Genomic DNA, 15,523 nt, shown 5'->3' with positions numbered 1-15,523 from the left:
GAGGTAGAAAAGGTCATGCATAGCCCGTGATCAAAAAATAACCATTAAAAAATGTTTACTAGAAAAATTTTCCAAAAAATTTTTTGATGTGGGCCATTTCAAAAGCCTTTAATTTATTGCAGCAGTGCTCCTCTTTTATGTTTTGTTCTTTTGGCCACAAAGCACGTGGGATCTTAGTTCCCCGACCAGGGACTGAACGCGTACCCCCCGCATTGCAAGGCAAAGTCCCAACCACTGGACTGCCAGGGAAATACCAATAAATTTTGAAATGAACGTAACAATAGAGAGAATCAGTTCTGCAGTTTCAAGATGTGAACCACATTTGCTTCAATTCTCTCCTATTTGAAATTTGCTAAAGCATTATAAATTTCAAGATATCACGCCATTCTCCTCCTATACTCTTTAATATGTCTCTTTAAAAAGTGTACTTTTTTTTCCTAGTAACTCAAAATGCCATTATCACAGTGAATAAATGAACAATAAGTCCTCGCTATCACATAATGTACAGTCCATGCTCAAGTTTCCCTGATAAGAAAACCAATTTTAACAGTTTTATGTATTCTTATGTGCTGCTTGCTTACTAAGAAAAAGACATAGTTTATGAAAAATATGATTTTGCATCTTGATTTTTTTCCATTTGCTCTTTTAACTATTTCCCAACGGCATTCTTTTTCAAAACTTTCTGATTTCAAAATGGCTATGTGCACAAGTGAGGCATAATTGGGATGATTAGCTGTTCCTGTGTGTTTCCACGTGGGCGTGGAGAGAGTGTGCGTGTATTGTTCCTCTCCTTATAGTAAATCTTGTTGCCTTGAATGTCTTTGTTCATGACACCTTTTCCTCGATCAGGCTATTTCCTTTGGGTAGATTTCGGGAGTGTTATTACTGCACCCAGATGTATGAACATTTGTAAGACCCTTGACTTGTGCCACTGAGTTGTTTACAAAAGGACTGTACCAATTTACACTTCCACTTACAAAGGATGAGACAGTCTCTATTAAAATGTTTAAAGGCAATGCTTTTCAGAGCTCTTATAAATCACTGGCTCGGGCTGACTCGTGTGTCATATGGTCAGAGCCATCTCAAAATAAATAAATACACATTTTCTATAGCCATAAAAAGCTGGCATGCGCAGACTGCCAAACAACCACAAACTAACTTTGATTAAACGAGGAAGCCGGGCTGCTTGTTGAAAATGTGGTAATGAGATAGTCTCTGCCCGGCCGGGAAGCCCGTCGTGGAGGGGGAGGGGCGCCCTGCATTTCTTCCTGCCTCTACCCATCCTGGAGAAGGCAGAAAAGAACAGGTCAGCGATCTTTACGGTTCTTTTTTTTTTTTTAAGCTGAGTGTTTTTATTTGTTTCCATATGGCTGAGGGGGTGATGCAAAAATACGATTGAAATCGGGTTGGAAACTAGCAGAAAACTTCTGGTGGCAGGCGCTTCCTGTAAACGCAGCCCCGTGGTACCGGGTAACAGAGGATTAAGGCAGAGCCATCTTAGCTTGGAGTCCAAATTCTACTTTGTTTCCTTGGGGACACGTTGTTCTTATTCCTTGACTTCAGACACAAGTGCTCGAGAAACTTGTTTATTTCTGTTTGTAGCATTATTTAAAGGACATAGCATAGTTATTAGAAATCATTACAGAAAATTCAATTGTATTAAGTTTGGAGAAATTTATGTGTCAGATTTTTTAATTTAAACAGGGAAGAAGAAAGGCTATATCATTACTGTTGTGTTTATTGGGGAGAAAAAAAAAAAGAGAAAAGGAACTTGATAAGAAAATACTTAACAAGATAGTCTTTAAGAGCATCTGAATCTTTATTCTTTGCTTTTTCTTTTCTTTTCTTTCTTTTTCTAAAAGTTCAGGAAAGATGGTCCTATTTTCCTGACTTGCTTTTTACACTGTTTTCATCCCACTCGCTGAAGCCGTTCCTCAAAGCAAGTGGGAACAAAACATAATCTTCTAAAATATTTTTAAGAGGACACGCAGGCTTGGTATTTGTAAAAATATGTCAACAAAATGTGCTAACCACATTTGAAAAAAAAAAGTTGTCAACGAGGCCAAGGGGATTAGTTCAGTTGAAGGGCTGATTAGGACAGGGAGAAGGATGGCTAATGTCATTCTGGCTGACGTTCACGGAGTCACTTTTAAGGTTTTTAGGTCCCGTTGCCATCAGCTTCTTTAAGCCTTAAAGGTGTCCGGTGCGCTGGGGACTCGTCATTCCCATTTCACAGATGAGACAGGGAGGCCAAGCATGGGGCGAGGCCTCCGGGCGGCGCGCTCAGGATGTGGATCCAGGAAGGCTCTGGGCCCTGCGTTTGGTTCAGTTCCGGTTTCTGGGGAAACGGGCTGTTAGTGCCGGCAGCTGCCGAGAGTGGGCTGCGAAGGCGCCGGGGCGGGCTCGCCCAGCTCCAGAGGTGCAGGGCGGCCGTCTGACCTCTCGTCTGGACTCGGATTTTTCCGGTCGCTCAGTGCCTCTCTGGGGTGTGGCTCTGGCCCTAATCTGCTCTCCAGCATTCCCCCGGCCCGGCGTGCTGGCGGGCGTGGCCCCGAGGGCGCACCTACCGTCGGAAGGCCGCTGTCCCATCCTTCGCCGCCCCCACCTCCCACCTCGACCTTCAGGGGGCCTCCTTGACCTTCCGCCGGGAGAAGATGCCCGGGGGGCGCTGAGAGGCAGGCTGTCTGCGAACCTCTGAGAGACCGCCCAGAGTAAGGTATCCCGATTTTTCAGAGGATTTCGCTTGCTTAGTCCATGTTGGGTGGCCTAGAAGAGGCCTGAGAGCGACTCAGTCCTGGGGAGCGCGATGCGGGCCAGACCCTTCTCCCCCTCACCTGCTGTGAGCACAGCCGCGTCTCCCCGCTGGCCCGCGGACGAGCCCCGTGGCAGGGCCCTGCGGTGGCCCAGCTCCCGTGGCCGCGCCCTGCGGTGGCCCAGCTCCCGTGGCCGCAGGCAGGAATCTTCATAATGTTGTTCAGGCCAGTTCAGCGGCTCAGTCGTGTCCGCTTCTTTGCGACCCCAGGGACTGCGGCCCGCCAGGTCGCTCCATCCACGGGATTCTCCAGGCAAGAACACTGGAGTGGGTGGCCGTTCCGTCCTCCAGGGGGCCTTCCCGACCCAGGGGTCCAGCCCCGCGTCTCCTGCAGGGCCTGGTGGGCTCTTCACCGCGGACCCCGCGGGGAAGCCCGCCGTGCGGCAAATTGTCTCCAGAGCTTTTTACAGAAGCGGATTTATTCATTTCTCTTAAATGCACGTGTCAGTGAGGGTTCTTACCTCCATCCGTAAAAGGGGGAGAAGAGGCAAAGAAAGCTCAAACGCGGGGACCGGCTGCAGAGCCTGTCGTGCGAGCCTCGGTGTGACCAGCTTCGTGGGCTCAGCCTCTTAACCACCAGCCACGTGGCCGCTCAGAGTCGCAGGTTTCCAATCCGGCTGCCCTGGTGGCTCAGAGGGTAAAGCGTCCGTCTGCAATGCGGGCGGCCTGGGTTCAATCCCCGGGTCGGGAAGATCCCCTGGAGAGGGAAATGGCAACCCACTCCAGTACTCTTGCCTGGAAAATTCCATGGACAGAGGAGCCTGGTAGGCTACAGTCCATGGGGTCACAAAGAGTCCGACACGACTGAGCGACTTCACTTTCGCTTTCACTTTCAGTCTGGGTGAAGGGGGTACTAACTCGCCCTGGGTATCCAGAAGTGGCGGATACAGTGTACTGGGACTATAGTAAGTGCTCCATCAGTGATCCTTATTATTATCCTCTGTTCTCCTAAGGCCAGGGTCAACAATTTAGGATGAAAAAGAACTGGCATGTGGCAGCGCGGACTTTGGAATTAAACTGGGCTAGAAGTTCATTTTATTTTTGTCGAACCTCAAGGAAGTTAAAGAAGCTAGTAAGTCAGAAAGCAAACCTCTGCTGGCTCCAGTTTCCTCATCTGGCAAATAAATTTAAATATTCTTAATTTATACATAAATATAAATTCATGTATAATTACATAAATATAGATAGGTTATCAGGAGAACTCAGCAAAGCCTTGGGTACATTAGGTGTGGAGTTAAGACTGGCACATTAGCAGGGACTCAATAAATTGTTTTTCCTGTCTTCTTATCCTTTTTATTTCTTCTATTAGTATTATTGTTGTTATCAAAGTTGCCTGAAAATATGAACACACAAATATCTGAGTGCTTTTGGCAAAGGAGATTATCTGCTTCACTATTTTAGGAGTGTTCTTAATTTTTACCATCTCTTTAATAAGCTTCTTAATACCCGGTCATCATTCCTCTGCTCAAACCACTCAATAGCTCTCAGGCACATTCAGATAAAATCCTATCTTCTCAAAAACAAACAAACAAACAAACAAAAAAAATCCTATCTTCTCAAAACCCCAAAGGCCCCAGGCAACTGATGTCACCGCCAGCACTCTCATTTTTTAATTTGTCTCTTTCTACTCCACACCAGCCACTCGGCCACCATTCTGGCCTCCTCGGTTGCTCCTTGAATCACTGGGCATACCCTTCAAGGTCTTTGCAGGGCCAGCCTTTTAGACTCTTTCCTCAGGAGTCCGCATGGCTCCCGCTGTCACCCTGTTCAGATCTTTACTCAGATGCCTGCCACTATGAAGTCATCCCAGACTATCTTATTTAACACCCCCTCTCCCCCTTCACTTCCTGACCGCTTCTCCCCTTATTTTTCTCAATGCCACGAGGCACTTGGGGCTTAGTTCCCTGCCCAGGAATCAAACCTGTATCCCTGCATTGGGAGTGAAGAGCCTGAACCTCTGGACCGCCAGGGGAGACCCGGCACTTGATGGAACACATTAGAATATTAAATGTTAACTCTGGGACGATAGGCATTTTGGTTGGTTCGCTGTCCAACTGCATTCCTAGTGCCTGGAACAGTGCCCAGTACACAGTAGGTGCTTAATAAATGTTGCGGAGGAAAGACAATGCATGAGTGATTGAAAGAACCTAGGGAGCATGTTTATTTAGTTAAATGGTACAGCTAAGAGCACATTGTTTTAATTAAATGTGCGATGTGCTAAGGCGCTTCAGTCGTGTCTGACTCTTTGCCTCCCTGTGGAGTCCGGCTCCTCTCTCCACGGGGTTTTCCAGGCAAGAAGACTGCAGTGGGTTGCCATTTCCTTTTCCAGTGTTTAATTACATAGAACAGCTAAATATCGAGCCACTTCCTGTGTGCCAGCAGCTTCGACATGGAGGAGAGCGGCCTGCCCTCCGAGGGGCCTGCAGTTTACACAGGTGGGCTCAGCCTGGTCTAGCCGGTGTCACAAAGGAGGGGCGGCGGCCTCGGCAGCGGCCTCGGGGGGCAGGCAGGGTGGCTCTGGAGGGCCTTGTGCACGCGGATGGCACCTGCGTCTGGAGACGTTCAGGCTGGCGGCGGGACAGGCAGGCGGCCGGAGCAGGGAGGCGGGTAAGCAGAGAGTGCTGCATCTGCTGTTCATAAAAAGGCAGTAGGTGGGGGTACTAAACATTTTATTGCCTGTTTTTTTTTTTTTTAATTTCTGAGGTTATTCCACACAGTTTGGAATTTCTTGTTAGTAGGCATATGTGTATGCTTTACATGTAAAGAGATTAAAATTTTAGCTATCACCAAAATGCCCTGGATCCTTGCCCATTTTTGAGAATTAGCCAAATTTATTTGTTTATTGAGATATAATGACGTGTAACATTATATTAGTTTCAAGTGGTACAGGATAATGATTTGGTTATGTATGTTGAGAAGTGATCAGCATGGATATATTTTATGATGTGTGTGTTCATAAATATATTTACATTACACATACATACAAATATACGTGTATACGTATACACATGTGTACAGATACACAATGTAATACATATAAATACATTATTGAATATATACTGTATATGTAAATATATTTATGTATATGTAAATATATGTGTAAATATAAATATCACACATAAATATCAATATACATGTATTTCCTTTGGAAAATACATTAATGTGTACATGTTTTTAAACAAAAGCATGGCATTACTTTTTGCAGGTTTTTAAACAAATTCACTTTTTAATTGAAGAATAGTTGCTGTACAGAATGTTGTTGTTTTCTCGGACATCAGCGTAACTCAGCCCTAGGCAGCAGCTTTGTTCTCTTGTTCCACCATGTCTCCATGATCTAGCCATACGACTTCATTCTTCCCAGCTGCTGTCTGCATTCTTCACTTTGGATATAGCACAGTGTATGCGGCCATTTCCTTTTGATGAAGACCCAGGTTGTTTCCAATTTCTCACTCTTATAAACAATACTGCAGTGAACATCCTTGTACATGCTTCTTTATGTAACTGAGCGATTATTTCTCTAGAGTAGGTATTCTAATTACCTGCTTTTCTGCTTATGTCTTAATTTGTTTACGATTTCTCCTGTTAAAATATAAGCTCCACCAGGGTAGGAATCCAGTCCGTTTTGTGTCTCACCGCTTAAGTACTATCTAGCTGAGTGCCTGGGACAGACGAGTGTGCCCACATAAATACTTGTGGAATGCATCTGGCCGAAAGGTCGGCTGGGCCATGTGTAGTGTTGTTCCCTGAGAGAGGGAACTATGGTTTATTTTGGTAAAACTGGAGATTTCACCGAGTCTCCACTGCACAGGGCAGTGGCAGGGGGTTATTTGCGGGGCTCAGGAAAAAGTGTTCTGGCTTAAGAAGACAGGGACAAGAGGATCGGTTATGAGATTGTTACACAGATCAGAATGAAACAAGAACCAAGGGCTCTGGAAATGAAAAAGGGTGCATTTGAGAGATTCTGAGATGGCAGGAGCTGTAAGACTTGTGAACTGATCAGCTCTGACAGGCAGGGTAAAAGGGAGGCATGGAAGTTTTTGAGACTTCATCTTACAAACATATACTGCCTCCCAGCTCTGCGAAAAGCACTCTGCTAATTGCTGTTGGGACATAATTTGCATAACCTTTTCTCCTTACCTTCAGTACCTTCACAGGAGACTAGCAGATTGCTAGGGAAGCTGGCTGGGAGGCCGGAACGCCGGGGAGTGACTGCGGTGGGAGGGGAGCAGCCCCGGGGCAGCCAGGGGCAGCCGGCGAAAGAAGGCCGTTCCAGAACGGGGGAGGGGAGGCCGGCTGGGCGAGGAGGTTTCAACCTTGCCCCAGAGCCGCGCAGGACTGAACGTTCAGGAAATAAGTGTCAACAGTGTGCATTCAGGGTTCATTTTTAGAAGAGCTTTAGGTTGGTGACAGAGCTGGGATTTGACGTTGGGTTCAAATGGTCCACTGACCTTCATCTGGAAGATGGGGAATCAGACTGTTAGCTGTGTGACCTCAGGCAGCCTGCTCAAGGCTCCTGAGCCTTGATTTCCTCTTTTTTAAAAGAGAGGCATAAGATGGTTAAGTAATAAGGACTTACTGTGTCATACAGGGAACTCTGCTCAGAGTTATGTAAAAATAAAATTTTATTTTTATAAATATAGCATCTATCTGATAGTAAAAAAAAAAACAAGGCGGGGGGGGGGGTAGAAAAAAGGAAAGGCAGTAATAACTCAAGGGGTGAAGATTGATCAGATTACAGCTGGTGCCAGGTGTGGTGATCAGGGAGGCAGGGCTGATTCTGAGATCCTACCCTCAAGGGGAGGAGAATGTGGTCTTGAAGTAAGAGGACTGTAACTTCGCTTTTTGCCATGCTTCTTTAAGTGGGATGAAATCCTTTAGGAGATAATCTCTCGAGGAAGAAACACTTGAAGTTCTATAGTTCTTCCAATCTTACTTTTTTTTTTTTTGGTGGCAGACTAGTGCTCTAGAACAAAGTCCAAAGTCTTCAGAAGGCCCGCTAGGCCTTACCAGAAATTCTGTCTGTCTTCTCAGAGACACTAGAATTTCGGGGCAGGGCCCTGATATGATCAGACTTGACTTTTTTTTAAAAAATAATATTTATTTATTTATTTGGCTGTGCTGGGTCTCGTTGTGGTGTGCCAACTCTTCGTTGCAGTATGCGGGGTTTAGTTCCCTGACCAGGGATTGAAGCTGGGCCCCCTGCACTGGGAGCACGGCGTCTTAGCCACTGGACCACCAGGGGAGTCCCCAGATTGGACTTCTGAATCGTAAGGAGCTTGGGGCGTGGCAGAGATGTGCTTGTCGGCACCCACTTCCCTCACAGTTGTTTCCCCAGCACGTGGGGAGCACGCCCGGCTCACAGTAGGTGTGCGTGCCATTGGCTGGATGTTAAACGTCTGCGCTGAAATCAGCCGTTTGGTCGTGTTACCGGGAGAGCGTCCCGAGACAGTAGGTGGCCCGTGCCTGGCGCCCAGCGTTCATCCTCAGCCTGCACCGAGTGTTTAGTGAGCATCTTCTGTGTGCTGGCAGTACATCCGCAGGGCCCGGGGAGACCCCACGGGGCGCTGGGGTGAGGGGGGGGAGAGAGGCGCTGAGGGGAGACCTGGGCAGCGGACCCCACTGTGAGGGAGGCTCTGTGAATGTGGACGAGGACAGAGGCCCTAGAGGCAGCTGCTGAATTTACACCCCGGCTCTGCCGCTTGTTACCAGCCGTTTAATCTCTTGGTGCCCGGGTTCCTTGTCTATAAAAATGGGACAGCACAGGCCGCGCCTTGCAGGACTCTTAGGTGGATTAACTGCGTTACCGAGTGAAACGCGCACGTGGACCCAGGTAGCGTCCCTGCTTCTCGGCAGCTTGGCCCGTTTCTGCACGGAAGCTTTTTAAGTCTTGGTGCTTTAGTCCACACAGCCCATCCCAAGGCAGAGACATGCAGGAGGCTCTGCTGGCAGTGAGCTTGGGCAAGTCCCCATTTTGATGGAGTTAACAGTCTGATTCAGACCAAAAAAATAAAACAAAATTCATAACCAACCAACTATTTAAGCCATTCCTACACCGATCATCTCATCCAAACCAGAGAAAAGTGAGTTCAGAGCCTCTGAATACTCTTCTAGCAAAGTATAGGACCTGTTGGGTTTCAGGTCAAATGGACATGAATTTGAGCAAACTCCTGGAGACAGTGGAGGCCGGAGGAACCTGATGCGCTGCAGTCCATGGGGTCGCAAAGAGTAGGACAGGACTTAGCGACCGAACAACAAAAGCTCATCAAGGGGGCCGAGTTCCAAGAATATTCAGAGTTGAGTCCAGGCAAAAGTGGAGCCCCCTGCCAGGTTGATACTCAGTAGTCAAGACAAGAGTTACGGTAGCAATCCTTTGCTGTTACAGGTTCCCTCTGGTATGACACAGGGCAACCCAACCATCCAACTAGGCAGGTCGAATAGAGGTTAGAAGCCCCCTTGTACATATGAGGAATCAGCCCAGACCCCTGTGAGTGGCCTAAACGCTCAAACTTCAGGTCCCTTTTGGCTGGATCTCACTGCGGCTGAGTTCTGCAGTTCGGTGGCCAAGTCCTGTCCCACTCTGCGGCCCCGTGGACCGCAGCACGCCAGGCTCCCCGTCTTTCACTGTCTCCTGGAGTTTTGTTCAAACTCACGTCCACTGAGTCGGTGATGCCATCCAGCCATCTCATCCTCTGTCACCCCCTTCCCCTCCTGCCTTCAATCTTTCTCATCATCAGGGTCTTTTCCAATGAGTCATCTCTTTGAATCATGTGAGTTCTGTACATTAATGTTATTTCTATATTCATTTGTCTGGAACGCATTTATTGATTTCCGCTGTAGACAGACATCATACTAAGACTTAGATGTCAGCAGAGAACAAATCATAGTGTCATGTATTTTTATGGAGTTTAAGCTTTAGTGGGAAGGGGCGAGGAAGGAATAATTGCTATAATGGTGAGTATGAGGGCATTGGTTTGAGCTGGGGGGTACCTGGCAGGGATGCGTGACCCAGAGTCGGTGTCAGTGGCTGACCCATCTCTCTACCAGATCTTTCTTCTCCATCCGAATTCCCTTCCCGGAGAGCCTTATGTGATTCTATGGTCTTACGGATCTGTTAGTGGTGGGGGATTGTGGGAGAAGGTCTGAGAGTTGAAATCCAGAAATAATTTCTGGACATCTAAATGGAGCTGGAGTGGACAGCTGGAAATATATTTTGGGCTTTGAGGGGAGAAGTCTGGGTGGGAAATATACAAATTTAGGCGCCTTGTAAATGGTATTTTGAGCCATTGGACAGGATGAAATACTTGGAGAATGCGTAGGAAAAAGACCAGGCTCCCGCGTTGGACCCTGGAGCACGTCAGAATCTGGAGTCAGGGGAACAGAGCTAGCGAAGGCATGGAGAAGGGACCGCCAGTGAGGACTGGTGGGAATCAGGAGGAGAGGCGGTGTCCCGAATCAGGAGAGAAAGTGTTTTGAGGAAGGGGTTGACTCTGTCAAGGGCTGCAGATGAGATAAAATAAAGCGAGAGCAGAGAACTGACCATCTTTGGTCTCTTGCTACCAGTTTCACAACCAGGCCTTGCGACTTCCCTGGTGGTCCCGTGGTTAGGACTCTGCATTTCCACTGCAGGGGGCACGAGTTCCATCCCTGGTCCAGGAACTAAGATCCTGCCTGCCACCCAGTGCCACCAAAAAACCCAGAAAAAGCCAGTCCTTGCCTCTGTCTCCTTGTTTCCTTGCTTCCCAGTTCTCAATCGCTGGGCCCCTTGCAGTGGCCTCCGCAGGGCAGCCTGTCCTCCGCCCTGAGCCTCTTCACCTTCTGCGCCTCATCTTAGAAAGCTTTCCTGGCCGGGTCTGCTCCTCAAGGAGCCCCAGTCCAAAACACAGCAGGCTCTTCCCGTCTCCACGGAGCCTGTGTTGTCAGCCTCCCTCGAGAAAGCAAGCTCCAAAAGGGGCACGAGCTTCACTTGCTTTGTTGACTGTGAGCTGTGGCTCCAGCGCCTGCAGCAGTGCAGGCCCGCCAGACTGTGGGCTTACAGGCTTCATGCAGTGTCTCAGACTCTCAAGTCTTATATAAACAGAAATATTTATATAAATTATTATTTTATTATATAGTTCTTCCAGTTTTATTGAGCTGTGATTACGGTATGTGCTCAGGAGCAGTCGTTTCTGACACTTTGCAACCCCATGGACCTTAGCCCGCCGGGCTCCTCTGTCCATGGGATTCTCCAGGCAAGAGTACTGGAGTGGGATGCCATTTCCTTCTCCAGAGGATCTTCCTGACCCAGGGATCGAACCCATGCCTCTTGCATTGGCAGGAGGGTTTTTTTTTTTAACCCCTGAACCACCCGGAAAGCCCAAATTATTACCATTATAGCATTGTATAAGCCTAAATTGTACAATATAGTAATTTGATATATGTACATATTTCAGAAATGATGACCACAATAAGTTTAATGAACAGAGTTACAAATATTTTTTCCTTGTGATGAGAAAGGTCTGCTTCTACAAGAATATACAGAGAATATAGCCAACGTTTCAAAACTTTAAATGAAGTAGACATGACTGACTAGGCACACACATAACCTATAAAAATGTTGAATCGCTGTGCCGTGTACCTGAAACTCACATACTGTTGTAAATCAGTTATGCTTTTTGGGGGAAGGTCTTAGTTCCCCAAGCAGGGATTGAACCCTGGGGCCACTATAGTGAAAGCTCTGCCTCCTAACCACTGCACTGCCAGGGAATTCCTTAACTCTACTTCAATTAAAAAGTTTTTTTTAAAGATTCACTTCCCTCTTTCTCCCTCCATCACACCATTTTATGGATCAGGAATGGAAACCCATGGAGATGAAATAGTATTCTAGGATTAATTCAACTGTCTAGAGGTTGAAATGGGAATATTTGAGCCCAAGACTGGATTACTGGAGAGGAGACATTCCAATATCTTGCCTGATTTTTTGAAAGGCTCACAAGAGAGAACTAGGCGAAGGGAACCCAGGGCTGGAGCCTCTGGGTCAGAGAGAAGGCTGCGGCTTAGAGCTCTGAGTGACGGGCTTGCCAAGACTTGAGGCGGGAGAGTCAGGCAGGGCCCAGATCGGCAGGGCTGGCAGGCAGGCAGGCAGGCCCTGGAGCTTGTTCTTTTTTCCTGAGGCAATAGGAAGCCATTAAGCAGGGTGGTGACACCGTCTGATTTACACTGTAAAAAGATCTCCTGGGCTATGGGTGGAGAACATATTAAGGCAAACCTAGAAAGGAAGAAGTTTGCAGACACCGCGGTATGTTGGCAGGAGTGAGAGCTCACGGAGCTGTGGGGTGAAGGCTACCCTTGTGTTGGAGATGAAGGTCCATGGGCAGGTTTGAGATATCTTAAGATAGAAGCTACAGGCCCTGCTGATGGATAAAGGGGGTGGGGGTGCCTGTGTGTGGTGGGGGATGGAGATGAAATACCAGTTTGATTTCTAGATTTTGGCATAAGTGGGTGGATGGAAGATGGTTCCCTGTTTTGAAATGATGAAAACTGGATTTCAGGACATGCCAGTTACTTTCCTCTCCTATCGTCACACCCTCCTCACCCCTTGGGTCCCCATCTAGAATATTCGATGAGGACAAATGCTTTAAAGAGGTGCTCCAAAAGTTATATGACCCATTTAATTTATTTTTCTTCTAGTTTTATTGTGATATATTCAATGCACGGTATTGCGTAAGGTTAAGGTGTATAGCGTAATGGTTGACTTAAAAAACAATCATGAAGTGATCATAGTAACTTGAGTGAACACCCATCATCTCATACCGACACACACACACAAATTTTCTCTTGTGATGAGTACTCAGGATTTACTGTTTCGCTTTCATAGATAACATTAACTACATCAATCATGTTAATTATATCAATCGTGTTAATTAGATCAATCATGGTGCATACTACATCCCTAGTACTTGTTTTTATGTGTATATATATATATATGTTTGAGGTATCGTTGATGTATAGTATTACGTTTCAGGTATACAGAGTGACTCAGAACCTGTAAGGGTCCATTTCTGGTGGCTGGAGAACACGGCTCTGCCCCCTGACTTGCACATACATCCTGCTAGCTTGTTTACTTCCCTGCGGAGTAGTTTGCAGCCCTCATCTTCCTCCCCCGTCTTGCCCCTCCCCCTCCCCGTCCCGCACTGATAACCGCGTTTGTTGTCTATATCTGAGTGTTTCTTTTTTTTTTTTTTTTTTGCCATATCCTCTAGTTTGTTTTATTTGTGGCCCGTGTAATTGTCAAGAACGTTTAACTGGCATTCTGAGTGGAGACCCCCTTGGGCCAGTCGTGCAGGATGGTGGAGGGGGTGTGAATAATTCTGCTTGTAGGGTGGGGGAGGGTCCTCGGTCGAGTTACCAGTCATGATTGGTTAGTCAAGTCGGGATTGCATCTAAACCTCTATTTATATTGAGCCTTATTCTTGGCCCCTCCCTTTTTTGGTTTGCTTATAAAAACCAGCAATCACATCTCTTCCAGTATTGTTCAGAGTCAGGTGGACCGGCCAACTCAGGGAGAAAGAGGCCCCCTGGTTCCAGACCCTGTCTACCCTTCTCAGAGGTAATTTCTGCTATTTGTTTTCTCTCATGTACTGTTGTGAAGTTTTACAGGGCAGTTAAAATTGTGAGATGACTGCAGGGGATCAAGAAACTTCATAGAAAAGAGAAGTTTCGTGTTCCCTGGAGCGGTTGGTGATCCCTACTTCCTTTGGTGCATTCAATCTTGTTAAAAGAGCTGCCCCGGCTTCCTTCTCAAATGTCCCTTGTAGTTTGCAGAGCTGGCAAGGGTTTGCCTAACTTTTTCATTTTCTTTTCCTGCTAACTCCTCACTGCAGTTTTTCAGGTTTTCCTGCTCTGAACACTGAATTCTTTTAAGTCTGTCTTGGCACCGTTTCAGCCCTTGGATTTACATAGAGTTTCCAAATCGCTTCTCTATAATAGTTCCACAGTAAAACAAATACTTGCGAAAGTAAGAAGATAGTACCGGCATTCTCTTCTTCTCATTAAGGCTAACTCTCAAATGGTGATTCCAATGGATGTTAAACATAGCAAATCAGAAGGGGTTTGGTTTTGTTTTGTTAGAAAGCTGAGAATGCGGTGGCAGGCAGGAGGAGCTGGAGAGAAAATCAGAAGTTAGCTAAAGGCAGAGGGCTCCTATCACGAGGATTAGATCGGAGATAATGGTGCGATTTTATAAGCATACACTGGGAAATAGATCTTAAGGAAGGCTGGTCTGTTTGGATAACTGTGAAAAATGAGGTGTAGCTGATGTGTGCGGCGTTAGGAAGGGGTGAAGTGGGGTCTTCCCCTCTCTCCCCGAATAACGTGTGAGCAGGAGCATCAGCTCACGTTGGAAGGGGCATTTCTGCTCCATTGTTTGTGTCGCCTGCGTCTCTGCAGCACCTGACTCGCTTAGAGAGAGTCTAGCTGGGGGTGGCGATGGCAAAACAGGATTACGCGTGGGCGGAGCTAAGTATATGGAGCCCAACGTTCGATTTTCGATTTTCATTTCATAAGATAATAATGAGTTCTTAGCTTTACTACAAAACCGAGTATTCCCAGTGCCCTCCTGTTGCTTCTGGAGTTTTCATTCTTAATTGTTTAAACCATACATGCTTTCTAAGGAAATCTGAAGTGTGGGTCCCCACCATCTCTAAGGGACGAATGTGGCTCACCAGACGCCCTTACGGCGCATTCAGCTCACTCTGTCCATTTAAAAACACAGTACGTGTTTGCAACCCAGCTCTCAGACTCTGGCAGAATTTTGCAACGACTTCCCAGTTTTGTTGGCACGTCTCCAGGATCAAGGTTCTTTGTAATTCTTTGCTCAAACATAAGGGTCGCCTATAAAACTCTTAGCGGACAGTTTAGTCAATACAATTATCTTTCAGTTTTAAAAGCCACAACATAATAAGGTTGTTTTTTGTTGTTGTTGCTGTTTTGGCCAGGCTGGAGTGGGGGGGCGGAGGAGAAAGAAACAGTAACTAACAAACCATATGATGCTATTAGGCTCACAAAGTAGTAACTTTGTGAGGGCATAGGGAAAAGCTCCTTTTTTTTTTTTTTGTCTCAGAAAATAATTCAGCAGCAACAAGGTCTGAGAGCCGGGAGCCTCACTGTTCTTAGTGAAACGATTATTTGTCAAACATTTTTATTGTTTCCCTATTCCTACTGAAAAGTTTGGACTTTTCTTTTTGCTCCATTTTGACACTAGGAGTTTAAACTATCAGTTCTATTGTGTTTACAGCATTCAAGGTTTCAGAGTTCAAAGGTTATCCATTAACATGTAGAGTGAGGCTACACTTAGGTGAAGACTCAATTTGGTTTCACTTGTTCATCGTTTCTTTGTTTTGTAGTTTTGCCCAGAGTCATTTATTTTGATAAGTTAAATGAAGTTTCTTGTTTAGGAGGAGTGTGTGTCTTTGGACTGTGTTTGGGATGTGACTCTAAAGACTTTAAAAAATATTTTAAAGAATGATATTCATCTTCCCTGAGAAAAGGAACTTCAGTACTAGAAGTGATGAAGTGATCAGTATCAGTGTACTTGAGTGAAAAAAAAAGTTCTGGCTTAAAACTCTACTTCTGGCACTGCTAATTAATTAAGTGTGAGTAAGTAATTGGTTCACTTCCTTTTTAAAAAAGACTAACCAGACCATATGTGGGGTTAGTAGTTATATATAAAATGAC

General features: G+C 46.3%; 1 protein-coding gene across 3 annotated transcripts in view; it reads left to right on the top strand.

Annotated features, from left to right (window-relative positions):
* Positions 1 to 1,221: 1,221 nt before the first annotated feature.
* The window catches only part of ZNF217 (zinc finger protein 217), a 37,359-nt gene continuing 23,057 nt past the window's right edge, over positions 1,222 to 15,523 (top strand). Inside the window, exon 1 of one of the 3 annotated variants that reach the window (XM_065922207.1) lies at positions 1,222 to 1,306. The gene's annotated coding sequence lies outside the window, so the exon portion shown is untranslated. Of the gene's footprint in view, positions 1,307 to 13,327; positions 13,398 to 15,344; positions 15,442 to 15,523 lie in introns of those variants that run through there. The other 2 variants (XM_065922206.1, XM_065922208.1) reach the window with 2 other exon arrangements.

This window comes from Muntiacus reevesi, chromosome 2, assembly GCF_963930625.1.
Source record: "Muntiacus reevesi chromosome 2, mMunRee1.1, whole genome shotgun sequence".
NCBI lineage: Eukaryota > Metazoa > Chordata > Mammalia > Artiodactyla > Cervidae > Muntiacus > Muntiacus reevesi.
Note: the sequence above shows the minus strand (reverse complement) of the source record. Positions and strands in the feature narration are given on the sequence as shown.